Below are 20,964 nucleotides of genomic sequence, written 5' to 3'. Positions count from 1 at the left end.
TAGATGAAAGGAACTTGAAGAACTATCACATAAACAGTTCGAACATTCCTTTTCAATGATGCCTATGGGTATGCTCTTTATCACTGTCAAAATGGAATGTCATGAATCCAAAAGAGTATATTTAAGAAGTGTGCACTTGATAATGGCTACTCTGACATTCTGGAAATTGTAAGCCTTGTACGGTTAATTAAATTACTCATGGAATAAATAGTACATATTGATATAAGCACAAATAAATTTAAAGTTCATAGCTAATAGCTAATAAAAAATATTTTCATTAAGTTTTTTTTAATATTTATTTTCTTTTGACCTAATAGAGGTACGTCAGAAAAGATACTGGGAAAAAAATGCGATTTAGGAAACAGGTCTATCTGATTAGTAAATTTTATCCCAGACATTATTTAATTAAATGTCTCATTTAACTCTGAAACCTGATTATTGTAAGAATAATGGAATTGCCAACAACCCAGTCCAAAACATATAGTCATATGATAGATATAAAAGGAGAGGAGAAGAATTCTTGACTTTACCAAAACGTTTAACCAAAGGCATATTTGTTTAACACAACTTGAAGATGAGACACTTGCTTTGTTAATATAGAGACAGATTAGTGTAGTGCCTAAGAGCAGAAGCTCTCCAGCAATACTGATGGCCACTTACTAACTGCATAATCTTGAGGAAATTAGTTCAAACTCTCTGTACCTCATATCCCTGGATCCTCTGTCAAGAATAAAAATAGCACCTGTTTCCCAGGGTTGTTTTGAAATATTAACTCAATAAATGCACGTAAATCTCTTCAAAAGGTCCCATGTACATAGTAAATGTCAATATACATTAGCATCATATTACAATTACTACTACTGTTGTTGACACTTGAAAGTATCTATGATGGTTATACAATGCAATAAAATCATCAAGCAAAGCAAACAACTGAAAAAGCTTAATTTACTAGCGAGTTATCACTTAAACAGAAAGCATTTACCAAGGACTCTAATGGAATGGAGGAAGAAAAAGCACCTTGGTAAACAAGGTTTGGGGAGGAAGCTAGGATTTACCACCTTGAAAAAAGGCATTATAAACAAATCCTCCAGTTAACTGATGACAGCTCAACCTCAATATAAGATAAGAGGAGATAACCAAGATGGATGGATCCCAAATTCAGGAAATTCTGGGGACTGCTTAAGCCCTCCCTTGGCTTCATTTCCTTCCTTCAGTAATCTCCCAATCCTCTATTCCCCTTACCAGCAAAACTTCTCAAAAGAGTTCTACTTGGCTCTTTCTACTTCTCAACCTTCATTCCTTCTTCTATTAAAATCTGATTTCTGTCCCAACCATCCCACTGAAATAACTCCTGAAGGCCATAAAACAACCTTCAACTTGCCAAATCCACTGGTTAATTCACAAACCTCATCTTGGTCAACCTCTCAAGGACATTCAACACAGCTGTATCCTTAGAACATTTCCTCTCTTTGTTTCAATGATGTATCTCTTCTGGTATTCCTCCTAATTTCCTGGGTCCTTCTATTCTGCTTTATAAATGGAAAAGTAGCCCAAGGCTTAAATCTGGGTCCCCTTTTCTGCTATGGCTACACATTGTCTCTTGATAATCTCCTATGGTTTTAAAAACCATCTATATGCTACTGACTCCTAAATTTACATTTCAGCACTGAACTTTCCCCTGAGCTCTAGACTTATATATTCATTCATTCAACAAATCGTTAATGAATACACACATTATGCACCAGGCATTATTCTAGGTTACTGGGATACAGAGATAAATAAGACAAAGTCTTTGAATTTTAGATAGGGAGAAAGATAATAAACAAATGTGTAGGGGGGGAGGGGGGTAGTAAGTGGAATGAAGAAAAAGAAAATGTGTTATGGAAATAAAGAATGATAGGCAGGCATGGAGAGATGGTAAGAAAAAAACCTCTCTTACACGGTCACACCTGAACAGAAACTGATATGAAGTGAGAGAACAAGCTCTGTGGAAATATGTAGGAAGAGCAAGTTCAACAGAAGAAACAGCAAATGTAAATACCCTCAACTCAGGAATAATGTTGACACCCTGAAGGAACAGCAAAGAGTCCTGGACAGTGTAGCTGAAACAGAGTGAAACGCATTTGAATATGAAGTCAGAAAAGTAGAAAGAGACCAGATCTAATAGAGCATTATAGCCATGGTAAAGTGTTTAGACTTTATAGGAAAAAAGCTGGAGCATTTAATCAAGGAAGCGACATTGTAAGATATTCATTTTTAAAAGATCACTCTGGCTGCAATGTGAAAGACGGATTACATAGGGACACGATTAGAAGTTTGGAGGCCAGAGAAGAGGTTACTGTAAGAGTCTAGGTAAGCAGAGATGGTGACTTGCACCAAAGAGATCGTACCAGTAATCAAAGTAATCAGATTGGGCATATGTTTTAAAGACAGCTGTCATCAGTTACTCTAAGGGACTGAATATGGGATATAAGACAAAAAGAAGGAATAAAGAACGACTGCCAAACTGGGTGAATGGCAGTGCTGTTTACTAGCATGCAGCAGGCACTGTTACCCACTTGGCTATCAGACACCTCAAAAGTAGCATGGTTAAAACAAAGTTACTTATTTTCATCAAAAACCTTGTTCCTCTTTTAGTCTTCCCCATCTCAGATGCTACCACATAATCCTTTTCTATTTCCTTCTATCACTTGTCCCTATCTGAATAACTTAGTTTATTTACATATTGTCCACTATAGTGCAGGCTCTATGAGAGTAAAGACTTTGACTGTCTTGTCCACTGCTATATCCCTGGATCCTATAACATTGCCTGATATATAGTAGGCACTCAAATATCTGTTGAATGGATGAATAAATGAGTGAAAAAACCCTCCTATTGTCTCCTTTGTCACTTATTCTCTTCGGCTTGGCCAGTTAATATTGGTGCTCCCCAATTTCTAGACTCTCTTCTCACTAGCTCTCACAAGGCATTCTTACCCACCACTTCAATTTCCATCTACTTGTCCATGTTTTGAACATTTTTATCTCCAGTCCAGAGTTCTTTGAGACCTAACCTAATATATGCGTCTCAAGATTTCAACATGAATGACTCAAGGTATTTCAAATTCAGCAAGAGCTAACTAGTGAGCTTTACCACCAAACCGGTCCCACTTCTGATGTTCTGTATCCTGATAAACAGCATCAACATGCATCCAGATAGGCAAGCCAGAAATACTTCAGTCGTCCTTGATACCTTCTTCTCCCCCAACCCCTGGTAATCAATCTATTGCCAAGTCCTGTTGATTTTATCTTGTAACCATCTTCCAAATCTACTTCCCTTTCTGAAAAGACTTTTGCCATCAGGCTAGTCCATCTTATTTAGCTTGATTATTGCAACAGCTTCCTAATAATCTCCCCACAGCTACTCTGGTACCTCTATATTCTATCTGTCCATATTTGATCTTTTCAAAAAGAAAGCCCTGACATCTATTACATGAAACTTTTCAATAGCTTCTCATGCCTCTTAGGGAGAACGAAAGGCCACCCTCCCAGGCCTGGCCAGTCCAGCCCGTGCATATATTTCTGGCCTAATCTCACACCACTCTTCTTTTTGGTTTCTGTGCTACAACAACATCAGCCTTCTTTTGGCTCCTTAAGCGTGCCGTTACTCACCTGAAACAGGACAGGCTCTTCTTAAAGGATCTCACAGAACCCACCGTCACAGCACTTCCCTCAGCTTGTAAATATGTGCTTATTATATCGATGTCTATTCCCTTCACAAGATTATAAATGCCGTGACAGCAGAGATTGTGTCTCACTTTCTTCATCACTACATCTCCAGCATCCATCAAAATTTAAGAATTCCTCAGGGGTTTCCCTGGTGGCGCAGTGGCTAAGAATCCGCCTGCCAATGCAGGGGACATGGGTTCGAGCCCTCGTCCGGAAAGATCCCACATGCCACGGAGCAACTAAGCCCGTGCGCCACAACTACTGAGCCTGCGCTCTAGAGCCTGCGAGCCACAACCACTGAAGCCCGTGCGCCCTAGAGCCTGTGTGCCTCAACTACTGAGCCCACGCGCTGGAACTACTTCGAGGCTACGTGCTCTAGGGCCCATGTGCCACGACTACTGAGTCGCATGCTGCAACTACTGAAGCCCGCGCGTCTAGAGCCCGTGCTCCGCAACAAGAGAAGCCGCTGCATGGGGCTTCCCTGGTGGCGCAGTGGTTGAGAGTCCACCTGCCGATGCAGGGGACACGGGCTCGTGTCCCGGTCCGGGAAAATCCCACATGCCGCGGAGCAGCTGGGCCCGTGAGCCATGGCCACTGAGCCTGCGCGTCCGGAGCATGTGCTCCGCAGTGGGAGAGGCCACAACAGTGAGAGGCCCGCATACCGCAACGAAGAGCAGCCCCTGCTCACCGCAACCAGAGAAAGAACACGCAGCAACGAAAACCCAATGCAGCCAAATAAATAAATAAATAAATGAAATGAAAAAAAAAAAGAATTCCTCAGATGCTTGGTAAATGCATTTCTGCATCTGAGAAGTTCTCCGATGGCAGTATAGTACACTGGCTAAACTGGAATCAAAGAGATTTGGGGTTAAGTCCCGAATGCATCTGCTATATAACTTTAGGAAAGTTACTTAACCTCTTAAAGCCTGAAATACCTCGTTGGATTTTGTGAGGATCAAATGAGATAATGCACATAGTATGCTTAGCACAGTTTCTGACACACAGAAGAAGTTCAATATATGTTAGCTATTATTAGCTATTTTTCATTCATTCAAATAGCCATTTAGGTTGGCTAGTTTAAGTACCTTATTTTTACCCTTTTTCTAACTATACCTTCAACTCAAGTAAATATATTTTCATAAATAATTTTTATTTAACATTTAATATCAAGTACCTGCATCCTAAAAAAAAAAGCATAGCATAATAAACATATAGTAAGTATATAATATTAGTTATCTCCTCTGTGTAAAAAAGTTACACCCAAAGTGAGCATCTTAAAACAAACACTTTTTATCTCAGAGCTGTGGGTAAATAATCTGAAAGTGGCCGAGCTGAGTGCGTCTGGCTCCAGTTCTCATGAGGCTCTAGTCAAGCTGTCAGCCGGGGCTGCAGCCATCTCAAGACTCAACAGGGCTGAAGGATCTGCTCCTAAGCTCACTCACACAGTCGTTGGCAGACTTTAGGTCTTCAAAAATTTTTACTGAGGTCTGATGTTATAAACAGTAGATGAAAATGTCTCCCATCATTTATAAAATTACTATGAAATGATGCCATCCATTATGCTATTCAACACCCTCTATAAAATTCAATGAATTTCTCTCTGTGTTTCATCTTACAGAAAAGTTTCTCTCTTGACCAAAAGGCATATGTCTTTTTACTATACGAAGGTGTTATTTTTTTATTGGATTTCTCTTTTTACTCTGACAGTTGGTACAGATAGATTTTTTGCCAGACTAATCTCCATCTAGACTTTTCTAAAGTTTTCTCCCCCTCCTGCCCTTATTCTGCCGCCTTTTTTTTTTTTTTAAGGAATTTTATTTCTTTATTTAATTTGGTTGCACCAGGTCTTAGTTGTGGCTCTCTGGCTCCTTACTTGTGGCATGCAAACTCTTAGTTGTGGCATGCATGTAGGATTTAGTTCCCTGACCAGGGATCAAACCCAGGCCCACTGCATTGCGAGCGTGGAGTCTTAACCACCACGCTACCAGGGAAGTCCCCTGCCTTCTTTTATTACATGGCTCTTTCCCTTCATCACTATTTTAAAAATCCTATTATTAATATTGATATATCACTTCTGAACATTCACATACAGTATTTGGTATTAGGAAGAGTATAAGTAATCGATCAACTATTAACTAATTAGTAAGTTGACAATATCAAAATTTGTGTAACCACCAAAAACATATTTAAATAAATTTAAAATAATATTCTATTTTAAATTTGTGTTTACTTTACCATATGTGAGTGAAAATACTATCTGGTCATCCCTTCTCAACACCATAGAGCTAAAAAGAAGTCAAAACTGCTGAAGCTCTATAAGTGTGCTGTCCCATACAATAGCCACTAGCCATATGTAACAACTTAATCAAAATTAAATAAAACTTAAAGTTCCATTTCTCAACCACACTAGCCATATTTCAAGGGCTCAATAATAAACATGAATTTCATAGCTATATAAATCTTTGCCTTTATATCCACACATATAACTTAGATCCACAAATAGAGAAGCAAGCTTAAAATAGGGCCAAAGGAAGAATGTTGCCATGTTCACTTTGCAACCTGCCAAGACCAATACAAATAGCAACACACACACACACACACACACACACTTAGACATTTATAGTCTCTCTAAATCTAACCATCCCCTCCCCTGGACTAGAACATGTCAAAGTAATGAAAAATGATCACAGGTTAGATTAACTAGGATGCTGAGAAAGTAGGCTTCCCCTTTAATCAAAACCAAACAACCTGCTAGTCATTAAAAAAAAGTTGCATACATACAACCACTACCACCATCCAGTACTAGCCAGGCTGTGGTAAAACTGGTGTTCTCCCACAACTCTTGAAATGCAAAACAGCAGTAGAAACACCCTGAAATCCAACTAAATTATAGTACTTGAGATTGTTCCCATCACATATGCTATTTCCTCTGCCTGTAGTGTTTTTCTTTACCATCTTTACCTAATGAAATCCTGCTATACAAGAGTTCAAAAGTTGAAACACTTATAGTCCACACAAGATATCTGATATACAATGCTTTGAGTAACAGATACTTGTATAAATATTTTAACTCTCTCTGAGAATGTAATTGGCCTAAAGCAAAGACTATTTCTTGTATTTTTTGTATTTATCGTGGTGTCCTACATATAGCTGGTAATCAAATTTTTTAAAATAAATACTAAATGAAATAAGTCTATGTGCCTGACAGTAAAGAATCTCAATATCATTCTTCTGTGCAACTTTATGAGACATATTAAAGGAATCATGGGATAATCTCTAGTATAATCAAGCAGTTCACTAAGACATTATATTATATTAAGGCATTATTTAAATATGACATTAGTAGGAGGACTTGTATTTAATACTCCTATGCAACCACTTGCAAAGAAAATTACTTAAGTCAATCCACAGGATTATGATCTACTTTTAAACACATCTCTTGCACACCCACATAAACCACTTTTCCTATCTTGGGTAAAATTTAAATACTAACACACACAAAGAAAAGAAAACAGAAGTACAAATGGTAGGAGTTTACACACTATTCTCTGGATACAGCTATCCTTAGACTTGGAAGAATGACTAAATTTTTTCTTGGCTTCTCAGCTTAAATCATTTCTACCACTCTGAGTATTCAGTGTGCAGCATGATTTTAAAGGAAATTCTTTCCTTCCCTAACATGTTCTCAAGTCTAATCAAATTGCAAACTTGCATGTAGCCATATTATGATCCTTGGCCCCTATTCAGAGTAACTATCCCGAATGAGAACACAAAGAGCATTTTTACCAGCTGTGAATGCTGTCACTGATTCATTACCCTTCTGGTCCTCTCACTTGCATTCTGGATCACCCTTTAAGCTTCAGACCAGTTAGGTCCTGCTCATTCTATCTGAGATCCTTAAGAAGCAAAAGCAGTGAAGATCCAACCCACGAAAAACTGCAAATGTAACTTCATCCATTTTGCCCATTATATCTTTAATCAGAGCTTCTAAATGTGACTAACAGTTTCTAATTAAAATTACACTGAAATTTTTCTTTGCACATCTGAATAGAAGTTTACTTTCAATACAGTATTCTCTGTACCATCACTGGAAAGAATCATATGACATGGAAAATAGCTTAAACTCAGGGATATTCCTTTAAAAATTCATCATTTGGGGCTTCCCTGGTGGCGCAGTGGTTGAGAGTCCGCCTGCCGATGCAGGGGACACGGGTTCGTGCCCCGGTCCGGGAAGATCCCACTTGCCGCGGAGCGGCTAGGCCCGTGAGCCATGGCCGCTAAGCCTGCACGTCCGGAGCCTGCACGTCCGGAGCCTGTGCTCCGCAACGGGAGAGGCCACAACAGTGAGAGGCCCACGTACCACAAAAAAAAAAAAAAATTCATCATTTTTCTTTCTTTACCCAGACATTTATCCTCCATTTAATGGCCTGTTGAACACTAGTTTTTGAATATTCAGCATGGAAGCAATAAAGGCAGTTCTTTGAACAAGAAATATTCTTGGGGAAAATAATATCATTATCATACCCATCGGAAATCTGCATTGCAAGTGACAGAGACCCAACTCAACCCACATTAAGCCAAAAGGGGCATTCATTGGCTTATAAAGCTGGGCAGGAAATTGGCATAGTTCTGAAAGAAAAACTGTAGAAGGAAGGGCCTCAAAAAAATGGAAGTAGGTCTCCTTCAGTTGGTTAGGGGGTGTGTGTGTGTGTGTATGTCACTCCCTAACCACCCTCCCCCCACACCCAACTCTTATCCCTGGTAGTTTCCCCTTAGCTTTATTATTTAAGCAGAACTTCTCCACATGGAATTGGAAGATGGCTGCCTAAAGCTTCATAGTCTAAATCTCACACTCGTAATAGTGTGTAAAGAGAGGTTCCGTTCCTCCAATGCATGCATATCGATCTCTGGCTGGACAAGACTCTGATGGACTTTGGTCACATGCCCACTCAGACTTAGACCTACTATTGTATCAACGGGATTAACCTAGATCACCAGGATGAGTAATGTGCCCATCCCTTTGGTGGTTGGGTGGAAGAGTAGGGGGAGAATGGGTGGGCAAGACAGATTTCTAAAAGAAGAGGGATTGAGTAGAAGGGAATACCCTGAGAAACCAAAAACAACAGCTGTTACAGTCAACCCCAAAAAATCAATCAACTATTCAGCACCACATCTGTGCCAGATGCCACACTAGACCTTTACATATACTACCTCGTGGAAGGCTCACAATAACATCGTCAGAGTGGTATTATCATATCCATTCTCTAGATGAGGAAACTAAGGTTCAGAAAGGTTAAGTAACATGCAAAAGTAAGTTGCAGAGGATTCAAAAGCAGGACTAACTCCAAGGCATACGTATACTCATTCACCTATTCTACAATGTTGCCCCAAATGTCTTCCAAACCAAAAACTGACGGTGACTACTTTGCAACCTCTCACCAAGATAAATGGCTTAAGGGAGCTTGGACTATAAATGTACAGTGTTATTTTACTTTTAGAGGGATCCCTCTGGGTCAGGCAAGATTAAAGATATTGTGAAACCACGAATAGGAATAATATAATTAAGGACATATATCCAAATAGTAAGGATATGAAAGTTAGCCAGGAAGGGAAAAAAAGGTATTTTATCACCATTATTTTTATGTACATCTAAGAACAAAAAAATGCCCAATATGGGGAGTCTAATAGGAAACCCTATAATAAAGCTATGACAAAAGAATATAGAAAAAAAAAAAGAAAGTATATAGGAGAAAAAGAGAAACCTATTATACGAAAAGCAACAGCACAGAAACTTGTCTTCCTAACTTTGGCACTAGTGGTGGGAGGGCAGGGAACTCCCCTTCAAATTTGAACCGCCATCCATAACTAACACAGAGTTGTAATCTGAATTCATGCTACTAGTGTGGTCCAAATTCTCAAGCACTAAATTTAATTTAAAATGGTCTCAGGTTGCTAGGGCCCCCACGCTATGGCAGAAGCAAACACAAATCTTTTATGGAAGAACTAACTTCAATCCACTCTGACACTGATTGTCAGATGCCACTGATCGTAAGGCAAACCCAGACTTCAGAGGTTTTAAAATGTCGGGGGGGGGGGGGGGGGGGGCGGGGTAGTGAATATTAAAATCAATGAGACAAGTATCCTCAGGAAGGAAAAGATTGGAAACCACTGCTCTACAGTGGTAGCATTTACATGGAAATTTACTCCCAAATTCACTTTCTCCAAGTTTGAATTCTCCTCTAGCCATTTCCTTCCAATTCTTCTATCTCACCTCACCACCACTACTAACACACAAACTTTTGCACTTTCTTCAGAGTCCTAACATGTAGCCCACACTAATCTTTCCCAATTCAAGATTCTAAAAACATTTAGTTTGTAACTCAATATTTAACACCTGCTAATCATAGTAGCCACACTGTTCTGTATGAGAAACTCTCCAACAAAGAATTAGCATTTCTGGCAATGAGGTATAGACAGATTTTGGAATTATTTCTCCCTACTTAATACATAATAAAATACCACTGATCAAAAATCTTTAGTTTTATAAACAGATCTTAAAAGTCACTATTATTGGGCTTCCCTGGTGGCGCAGTGGTTGATAGTCTGCCTGCTGATGCAGGGGACACGGGTTTGTGCCCCGGTCCGGGAAGATCCCACATGCCGCGGAGCGGCTGGGCCCGTGAGCCATGGCCGCTGAGCCTGCGAATCCGGAGCCTGTGCTCCACAACGGGACGGGAGAGGCCACAACAGTGAGAGATCCGCGTACCGCAAAAAAAAAAAAAAGTCACTGTTATTTAAAAAAATCTTTAATCCATTTTTTAAACATTTTATTTGAGCATAATTGCAAACTTACAGAAGAGCTGCAAAACAAGATTAGTGCATAGAAGTCCTGTCTGTCCTTTACCTGGACTAATCTACTGTTAATATTTTGTCCTGGGGACTTCCCTGGTGGTCCAGTGGTAAAGAATCCACCTTCCAATGCAGGGCATGTGGGTTCAATCCCTGGTCAGGGAACTAAGATCCCACACACCGTGGGGCAACTAAGCCCGTGCGCCACAACTACTAAGCTCACGCCTCAACAAGAGAACACGTGTGCTGCAAACTGCAGAAGCCCACGCACTCTGGAGCCTGCGCACCACAACTAGAGAGAAGCCTGCGCGCTGCAAGGAAGAGCCCGTGTCCGGCAATGAAAGATCTCGCATGCCTCAACGAAGATCCCGCGTGCTGCAACTAAGACCCAACGCAGCCAAAAAATAATAAAAGAAAATTTAAAAATAAAAATAAATATTTAAAATATATTTTGTCCTATTTACCTTATCATATATATGCACCCTTACAAGCATACTCTATTTTTTCCTCTTGAACTTTTTGAGAGAAAATTGCTTATATCATACCCTCTTATCCCTAAATTCTTCAGTGTAAATTTATAAGAATAGGGATATTCTCTTACATAACCATACTACAGTAAACTTCAGAAAAATTAATGTTTCTAAATACTCGTATCAAATGTACTGTCCTGTTCCAATTTTGTCAATCGACCCAGTAATGTCCTGTAAGTTTTTATAGGATCCAATCTACAATCGGTATTACATTTAGTTACATCTCTTTACTCTCCTTTAATCTGGAACCTATCTAAAGCCTCTCTTTGCCTTTTATGACACTGACTTTTTATAGAATATAAACCTTTGTGGGGTATTTTTGGTTTTGTTTTTTTTTTGCGGTACGCGGGCCTCTCACTGTTGTGGCCTCTCCCGTTGCGGAGCACAGGCTCTGGACGCGCAGGCTCAGCGGCCATGGCTCACAGGCCCAGCCGCTCTGCGGCATGTGGGATCTTCCCAGACCGGGGCACGAACCCATGTCCCCTGCATCGGCAGGCGGACTCTCAACCACTGCGCCACCAGGGAAGCCCTAAACCTTTGTTTTTAATAGTATGTTCCTCATTTTGGGGTTTGTCTGATCTTTTCTCATAACTAAATTTAGGTTATTCATTCTTGGTTGAAATACTAACACTGCTTGGAGAATCACATCTGGAGACACACGATATCCATCTACCCCTTACTATTAATTTTGATCATCGATCAAGGTGTTGTCTGATTTATCCTCTGTATAGTTATTGTTTTTTTCCCTTGCAACTAATAAGCAATCTGCAAGGATACTCTTTAAAATCATTGAAATATCCTGTTCCTCATTAAAAGTTTCCCATGGATTTAGCATCCATTGATGATTCTTGCCTGATCCAATCTGCAAAATTTAAATCCATTTTACTCATTCATTTTAAAACTATATTAACTATATTTAATGACAGAAAAAGTCCATGCTGAGAAGTCTAAAAATGTACTTATCGTTATTTGAATTACATGAACTTTAGCTTGCATATAATAACTAAATATTAAAATAAATATCATTTATTTTAACCACTTTAGATCATTCATGTCCTATATAAGTTTTCTAACAAGATGCTGAGCTCTGTACTACCATCTTTGAGACTAAATGTAAAATTCAACTTTTGCCATGTGAGTATTTATAAAGATGTCACAAGATACCAAAAAAAAAAAAAAAAAGAAAAAGAAAATAAATGGTACTTTTATCATAACCAAAAATATTTCTGTTTATCAATAAAATTTACCTATCTACAGTCAACTGTTTTTGTTTTTGTGCATTAGCTAGAATATAAAAGGAAAATACTGGAACACAGTGAGGGGCATATAAATTGTTGCTACTATTTTGAAAGACAACTTGGCAACTGCTCTAAAACTTTTAAAGGCAATGCCTATGGATAAACTTATACACGATGCAAGTATACAAATTACAAGGAAACTGTTTATCAATAGAAGCCAGGTCAATAAATTACACTGTATTCAAACAATGGACTATCATGCAGCTATTACAAAGAACAAGATGGGGGATTTACCAGGTGGTCCAGTGGTTAAGAATCCACCTTCCAATGCAGGGGATGCAGGTTAGATCCCTCGTCAGGTAACTAAGATCCCACATGCTGCGGGGCATCTAAGCCCTTGCACCGCAACTACTGAGCCTGTGCCACAACTAGAGAGCCCATGGGCCACAACTACTGAGCCCACATGCTCTGGAGCCCGCATGCCACAACGAAATGTTGCACATGCCTCAACAAAGATCCTGCATGCCGCAACTAAGACCCGAAGCAACCAAAAAAAAAAAAAGAACAAGACGGGTCTATAGATATCAATAATATGTACTAAGTGATGGTACACTTAGTTGCAGAACAGTATTGTAGATCCTATACATGTAAAAAGAGAAAGGAAAGGAAGATACACTATATATGTAAATTTATACACGCAAACATACCCTTACATATGCTTGCATAAACATCTAAAATTCTAGAAGGAAACACAGGAACCTGTTAGCAAAGTTTATCTCTGGGGAATAAGACTGCAGGGGTCAGGAACTTTTGCTTTCCATTTTTCTTATTCTAATATTTAAATTGCTAACCATAAGCATGAATTGTTTGTAATTTTTTAAAATTTGTGACAATTTTCTCAATACCAGAGGTGAACTAGCGATCACAACTGAAAGTGAAATAAAAAGAATTATCACCTGCTAGAAAGAGCATAAAACTATATTTTTTCATATTCTAATTCTAATCTCCAACCCAGAAGGAGAAATCATCAATTGTGCACATATATATAGTAGGCACTTAGCTAATGTTTTTCCATTATTATCTTTCTAGTAATTATCAGTGGCATAAAATTTCCAGATGGCTGACTAGAGCAAAGGATACTTGTGGCCTGTGGCCCTGAAACAGAAAGAGAAAAATCACCTATCAACATGACAGAAGTTAAACTTATAAGGAAAAACTTAAACAAATCAGTCTATCCCTTCATAAAATCCATGATATTCAAGTAAATTATCAAAGTGAGTAAAGCAAAGAGTGACTAATTCACTATTCCAGTGACTGAAAGATTAATTCTCAAAGTGCATTAATCCAAAATAGAAAACTACTAGCAAACTGCATAGTTGGTAATTCTATGTAAATATGAGAGGTTCATATCTTGTAATAGCATTCACAAAACATGAACCAAAATTATTAGTATTCATATATGTGTCTATATCAATCCCTATGTATATGCATATCTATATATATGAATATATTTATGTAGTTAAATAATAAATACATATATAATAGGAGGAAAGGGTGCTATGTACAAGTTTTCTCCTCCACTGCTTTCAAAACAAATTTTTATACCTTGATATTCCACTAAAAAGAAGCCAGGAATCAGTCAGGCCTGATTTATCTCCAGAGCCTACGAAATTAATGATTATTTCTTTTATTATACTTCCAAATCTGCAATGAAAACCTCTGTGGATATTTTTTTGGTTTCCTAAAAGCCACATTGTTAACACCAACTGCATGTTTTCCATACTTCTCTTTGCTAGTGGCATCAAGGTTCATAGAGTCAGTAAGAAATGATTCCCAGGGCTAAATGTGAAATATAGATCCCTGCCTATCTTTACGCACCATCTCCTTTATCACTCTTCCACTCAATCGTTACCCTTTAGCAATACTCATCTTTTAAAGTATTCAAATATGCCAAGCTTATCAGGTCTAAGAAGCAGTTGCACTCCTATTCCCACTAACCAGAAATTCCATCCCCAGGTCTTCATGAGACTGTCTCCTCATCATTCAAGTCTCAGCTCAAATGTCATCTTCTTACAAAGGACTTCAATAACCATGCAATCTAAATTAGTCCTTCCAGGCACACTGTACCTCACCAGCCTGTTTTATTTTTTTCTCAGGACTTATCACACTTTCTGAAGCTACCTTGTTCTTTTATGTGTTGTTTTATCCAATCACTCTTCCCTAGTACCTTCCCCAACAATGATTTCTAAGTTTCATGACAGTAGTTTCATGACAGCAAGAATCTTGACTGTCTTGTTCATTGTGATATCCCCAGCATCTGGTACACAGTAGGTACACGATATGTATTTGCTAGACGATTGAATAAGGAAGAAATCAATATTGTCACTACATGCTGTCAGATGCTGAAGATATAATCTACTACAGCATGCACCAAAATGCTAAAATATGTGTGTAAGAAAACTGTAATTATGTCTTTACAGCTATTTAAAAATCTATGAAATGGGCCAAAAACTCTAAAAATGAATGAATATTGCTCCTATCTAAATGATCATTACAAAACCTAATACATTGGCAATAAATACAATTTAAAAATTCAACCACATATATGATCTAAAATTTACAATACACTTCTTTTTGTTTATTTGCAAGTGTCATTACCAGCATTTTTCTTTTAAATACATTATATTGCTTAGTAACATGTATATTAAAATAGCCATAGTGAGGTATAGAAGTTGTTTTACTTTGGATACGATCATGATGATGATATGCAAACATTTGTTGAGAAGTTACTATGTGCCAGCACCTCAAATATATTAGCTCATCTAATCTTTACATCACCACTAGGAGTTGTGGTACTATTACCATTGCCATTTTACAAATGAGAAAATTGAGAAACAGAGGGCTTAATTTATCCAAGGTCACTTAGTAAATTACAAATTTCAATCTACGTTCTTAACTCAATAACAGATGCTAAGAAAATGTAATACTTTAAAAGATGTCAGTTTATTTAGCCTTTCAGTTTCAGGCACTGTACAATATAGTCTAATTAAAACTATAGTTTAGTTTTCCTTCATTGAACTCAATTTAAAAAAATCATTTACATTAAGTGTGAGCCTAGATCAATATACAAATTCAACTTGCACTGCCATCATCAAAAAACAGGAAAGGAAGAGGAGGGAGGGAGTGGGGGAGGAGAGAGAAAGAGGGAGGGAGGGAGGGAGGGAGATTATTGCTAGCAAGTATAATGCACCCTGTTTCCAGGGCAACTGTCAAAGTCCTAGAGTGCCTGATTCAGCACTTCTTCATCTGTTTACAATCACTCCAACACTCTGAAAACACGGTCATTGCATTCTATTTTGTGCAGCAGCGAATTCAGCATATACAAAACAGTATTTAACCTTTTTTTTTGCTTTAATAGGCTCACATGAAAGATCTGAAATAGCTATTATCCATATATTTTTTAAACAGTATACAGTTTTTCACCTTATTACTATATAAATAATAAAAACATTCCCGGTATTATACAGCAGAATGTAATTGTAACATACATCCATAACATCCATGCTATAGCAACATTCAATTAAAGGTTAAAATATTTTATTAGTAAATGAGCCAAGACCATACATATACTTTCTCCACAATAAATACTCCACATTCAACCATAAACACTGTAATTTAACCACTAACATGGATTTGAAGTCACAAAATAAAAACTAGAAGCTACAATTTCATTCCCAAAATTGTCTTTGCCTATTTTATTCTGCACTATGTAAAATAAAGCTACAATTCCCAGTTTGTTTATTTTTGTTTTATTTTGTTTTGGAAGAGGATGCCTATAGTAAAGACTCTACACATACGCACGCGTGCGCACACACACACACACACACACACACACAGTTAAAAAGAGCAGTTATAAACCTTCTTGAAATGTAATTTTGATTTTAGAAATTTATTTTATTATAATACAAACTAAACTGTCAGTGTATACCCATAATAGTAAAGTAATAAATAAAAACTTATGAAAAGGACACATAATTATATACTATGGTAATTGGACAAGAATATGAGATTGTCCAATCCAGTGTTACTTTTCTTAAAATCAAATTTATTGAAGTCAAATTTACTTACAGCCATTTAAAATGTTCAGTTTAATGATTTTTGACAAATATTGTACAACTGTGTATATATCCCCACAATTAAGATATAAATATTTCCATCACCAACAAAAGTTCCCTCAAACTCCTCTGTATTCAATTCCCCCTACCACTGGCCCTAGGTGGCAGATCACTGATCTGCTTTGTATAAATCATTTTTCATTTTCTAGAATTGTATATAAACTGAATTATACAGTACTTACTCCTTTGTATATGGCTTCTTCGATTTAGCATAAGGTTTTGCTAATGTTCTGAGATTCACACATGTTGTGTGTATTCATAGTTCATTCCCTTTTATTAATGAGTAGTATTCCATTGTAGGGATATACCACAATTTGTTTACCCACTCACCTGTGATGAACATTTGGGTTGTTTCTAATTTACGACTTTTATGAACAAAAGTGCTACAAACATACGTGAACAAATTTTTCTGTGGATATATGTTTTTATTTCTCTTCATTAAATACTTAGGAGAGAACTCCAAGATCATACGCTAAATTGCCAAAACATTTTCCAAGGGAATGTACAATTTTACATTCCTAGCAGGAGTGTTCACATTTTTTGCCTAATTTTAATTTGATCATTTGTTTTCTTTTTATTGAGTTGTAAGAGATCTTTAAATATTCTAGATAGAAGTCATTTGTCAGATATATTTATTATAAATAGTTTTCCCATGCTAGTACTTACCTTTGCATTTTCTTACTGATAGCTTTCAAAGAAAAGTTTTTAATTGTAATGAAGTCCAGTTAATTTTTTTTTTCTTTTATGTTTTTTTTCAGAATTTTCTTCTAGATGTTTTAAAGTTTTTTTTATTTTTAAATTTTGGTCTATAACCATTGTGTTGTGTATGGTGTGAGTAAGAGTCAGTGTTCATTTTTTCCCCCACAGAGTAGCCAGTTGTTCTGGGACATTTGTTGAAAAGACTGTAACTTCCTCCTTTGATGTGCCTTGGCACCTTTGCTAAAAATCAACTGATCTTATGTGTGTGGGTCTATTTCTGGACACTTGATTCTATTCTATTGATCCATAATGTCTATCTTATTACTACTACACACTGTAATTAAATAAATCTTGAATCAGGTAGTCTGAACTATGTTCTTTTTTTTAATTGCTCTATTTGTCTTTCCATGTAAAAAAAAATTTTTTTTTGGCCGCCGCACAGCATGAGGGATCTTAGTTCCCCCACCAGGGATCGAACCGTGCCCCCTGCAGTGGAAGCATGGAGTCTTAACCATTGGACCACCAGGGAAGTCCTGTAAATTAGATTCAATCTAATTTTGAATTAGATTGTCAGTAACTTTAAAAAAAAGAAAAAGACTGCTGAAATTTGTATTAAAATTTCACTGAAGTACAGATCAATTTGTAACTCAGTGTTTCTTAATCTCTATCTATACATTAGAATTACCTGGACACATCAAAAGATAACCCAAGCCTACCTAGACCCCCATCCCAAACCAATCAAATCAGTAGGTTCTAATATGGAGCCATGATTCAGAAATTCTTGTTTAATCTTTTGGAGGAAATGTTTCCATTAAAATTAAAGGTATCTGAGACTATAAGGAACTTTTTGTCATAAATATTGCTGGTGTCTAATTAAAAACTGGGATATCCATTTAAAAAATTAATTTCCATTTGTTAGACCTTCAGACCTAATATTTAGATAAGACCCAAGCCTCCTGGTCATGCCAAACCTAAAAAAGAAGAAATTTGGAAAATTTTCTAAAGATATTTGAGGAAGAAAAACCCAGGAGAAAAAAACCTGACAATCTAGAATTCTACATCTTGGTAAACTATCATTCAAAAGTGAGAGTTAAACAAAGAAACTTTCAGACACACAAAAAGAGCTTACACTAACTGAAAGATATTTCTGTGTTATAAAGAAAAATATTAAAACAGAAGGAAGGAGTGTGACACACACAAAAAATACAGCTAGCCCCAAACGGAGTAGTTCAAACAAGCATTTAAGGAACAACTAATCCTAATCTTTTAAAAGCTGTTTCAGATAACAGAAAAAGATGTAACACTCACCAACTTTTTCATAAGTCTAGTGCTACCCTGATATCAAAACCAGATGAGAACAGATGTTACAAGAAAAGAACATTAAATGCCAAAATGTCTTATGCAAATAGACACAAAATTCTCAATAAAATATTACCAAACTAAACACAGCAAAGTAGAAGAGAAAAACCAATACAAATCTTAGCTGCCTTGATATCAATGAGTGTTGGCAAGTCTCCTAAAATTTAATCAAATAAAAGATCTTGGCATTGAAGGAAAAGAAAGAAGAAAAGGAAGGGAGGGAGGGAGGGAAAAGAAAAGACAAGACAAAACAATACATCACGGCCTAGCTGGGTTTACCACAGCACTACAAGAATTGCACGTATATTTTTCTTTATACTTTTCTGTATGTTTGAAACACTGTATATCATAATTTTTCTTAAGCTCCAAAGGGGTGGTAATTTGCAGATCAAAAAAGATTGAAACCTAAATGCCTACAGTAAGGAAAAAGAATAGGAAGTCAATTTACTCACAGACCCCTCCAAAGATCTAGCACTTGAAGATAGCAATTGCCATAGAATGTTGGGGTAAGATTTCCCACTAAAATCTGGGGAGTTTGATTGAAAACCTACATATTTATACTGATAAGACGCTGCCTCCACTGTGTTCAGTCAAGCAACTACTTCCCTTCAGACTGGCAGACCAGAATTTTGGTCTCTGGAGAAATTCTAGAGACCAGAGATCTAGAGAAATTCTGCATTTGGTATAGCAGGCACCTAGTAGAAAACAGAGGTGAGATAGCAGACTGACACAGGCCAGAAGTAACAGGGAGTTAAGAGCACCAGGAGAGGTCGTGCACGTGAGCTCCATAGGGCCAGGGAGGCACCAGCTGCCACGCAGGAAGGAGGCCAGGCTGCAGCTTGAGGGAGGCCCCGGCCTGCTGCGCCTGTGTCTGGCAGAGCTGGTGTGAGACAAAAGACAATCCTTCCCAGCCACCGGGATAATCAAGAGTTTTGGCCTGACCTTTGAGCACACACCGAAATAGTACGGAGCCAAACGAAAAGCACAGACTATGGCACTGAAACGGATTAATAAAGAACTTGGTGATTTGGCCTGTGACCCTGCAGCACAATGTTTTGCAGGTCCAGTTGGGGATGATATGTTTCATTGGCAAACTACAATTATGGGACCTAATGACAGCCCATATCAAGGCGGTGTATTCTTTGTGACAGTTCATTTCCTACAGACTACCCCTTCAAACCACCTAAGGTTGCATTTACAACAAAATTTATCATCCAAATATTAACAGTAATGGCAGCGTTTGTCTCGACATTCTAAGATCACAGTGGTCTCCTGCTTTAACTACTTCTAAATTTCTTTTATCCATTTGTTCACTGCTATGTGATCCAAACCCAGATGACCCCCTAGTGCCAGAGATTGCACGGATCTATAAAACAGAGATAAGTACAACAGAATAACTCAGGAATGGACTCAGAAGTATGCCATGTGATGCTAGCTGAAAGTGAGAATAACCTGCATTATAGCTGGAATAAACTTTAAATTACTATTCCTTTTTTGACTTTCTTATCCAGCTGCTCCCCTAACAGACCTCGTCTTTTTTATCTTTTGTTTACCTCCCTCCATTCATTCACATGCTCATCTGAGAAGACTTAAGTTCTTCCAGCTTTGGACAATAACTGCTTTTAGAAACTGTAAAGTAGTTACAGGAGAACAGTTGCCCAAGATTCAGAATTTTTTAAAAAATGGAGCATGTGTATTATGTGACCAATGTCTTCACTCTAACTTGGGTATGGGATTAAAACCATTCCTCACTGCTCTAACACGCTGAAGAATCATCTGAGGGGGAGGGAGATGGATGCTGAGTTATCACATCAAAGGAAGCAGCATCATTCTAGCAGCATCCATTCTTGGGTAAGCCTTCCACTGTTAGAGATTTGAGGTTACATGATATACTTTATGCTCATAACTGATGTGGCTGGAGAATTGGTATTGAATTTATAGCATCAGCAGAACAGAAAACGTGATGTATTTTATGCATGTCCATAAAGGAATGACCTGTTCTTGTTCTACACAGAATGGAAATTGGAAGTCAAACACCCTTTGTATTCCCAAATAGGGTCTCAAACATTTTGTAATTTTCATTTAAATCGTTAGGAGGCTTGGAGCTATTAGTTAATCTATCTTCCAATACATTATTTAATATAGCACTGAATAAACGATGCAAGTTGTCAATGGATAAGTGATCAACTAATAGTTCTGCTAGTAATTGATTTATTTTTCTTCAAAAAAGTTGCATAAACCAATGAGTTAGCTGCCTGGATTAATCAGTATGGGAAACAATCTTTTGTAAATGCAAAGCTGTTTTTTGTATATACTGTTGGGATTTGCTTCATTGTTTGACATCAAATGATGATGTAAAGTTCTAGAGAGTGAATATTTTGCCATGTTCGGTTAAAAGTGTGCAGT

The 20,964-nt window shown here is 37.5% G+C and overlaps 1 protein-coding gene and 1 pseudogene across 2 annotated transcripts in view; one reads left to right on the top strand and one right to left on the bottom strand.

Moving 5' to 3' along the window:
• Positions 1-20,964, bottom strand: part of PDE3B (phosphodiesterase 3B) — a 172,800-nt gene that overhangs the window by 115,273 nt on the left and 36,563 nt on the right. The window lies entirely within an intron of this gene.
• On the top strand, positions 19,278-20,415 carry LOC114886477 (annotated as a pseudogene).

Source organism: Monodon monoceros, unplaced genomic scaffold (genome assembly GCF_005190385.1).
Source record: "Monodon monoceros isolate NGI ecotype Baffin Bay Population unplaced genomic scaffold, NGI_Narwhal_1 Super_Scaffold_7, whole genome shotgun sequence".
Taxonomy (NCBI): domain Eukaryota; kingdom Metazoa; phylum Chordata; class Mammalia; order Artiodactyla; family Monodontidae; genus Monodon; species Monodon monoceros.
This window is presented reverse-complemented; position numbering and strand designations above follow the sequence as displayed.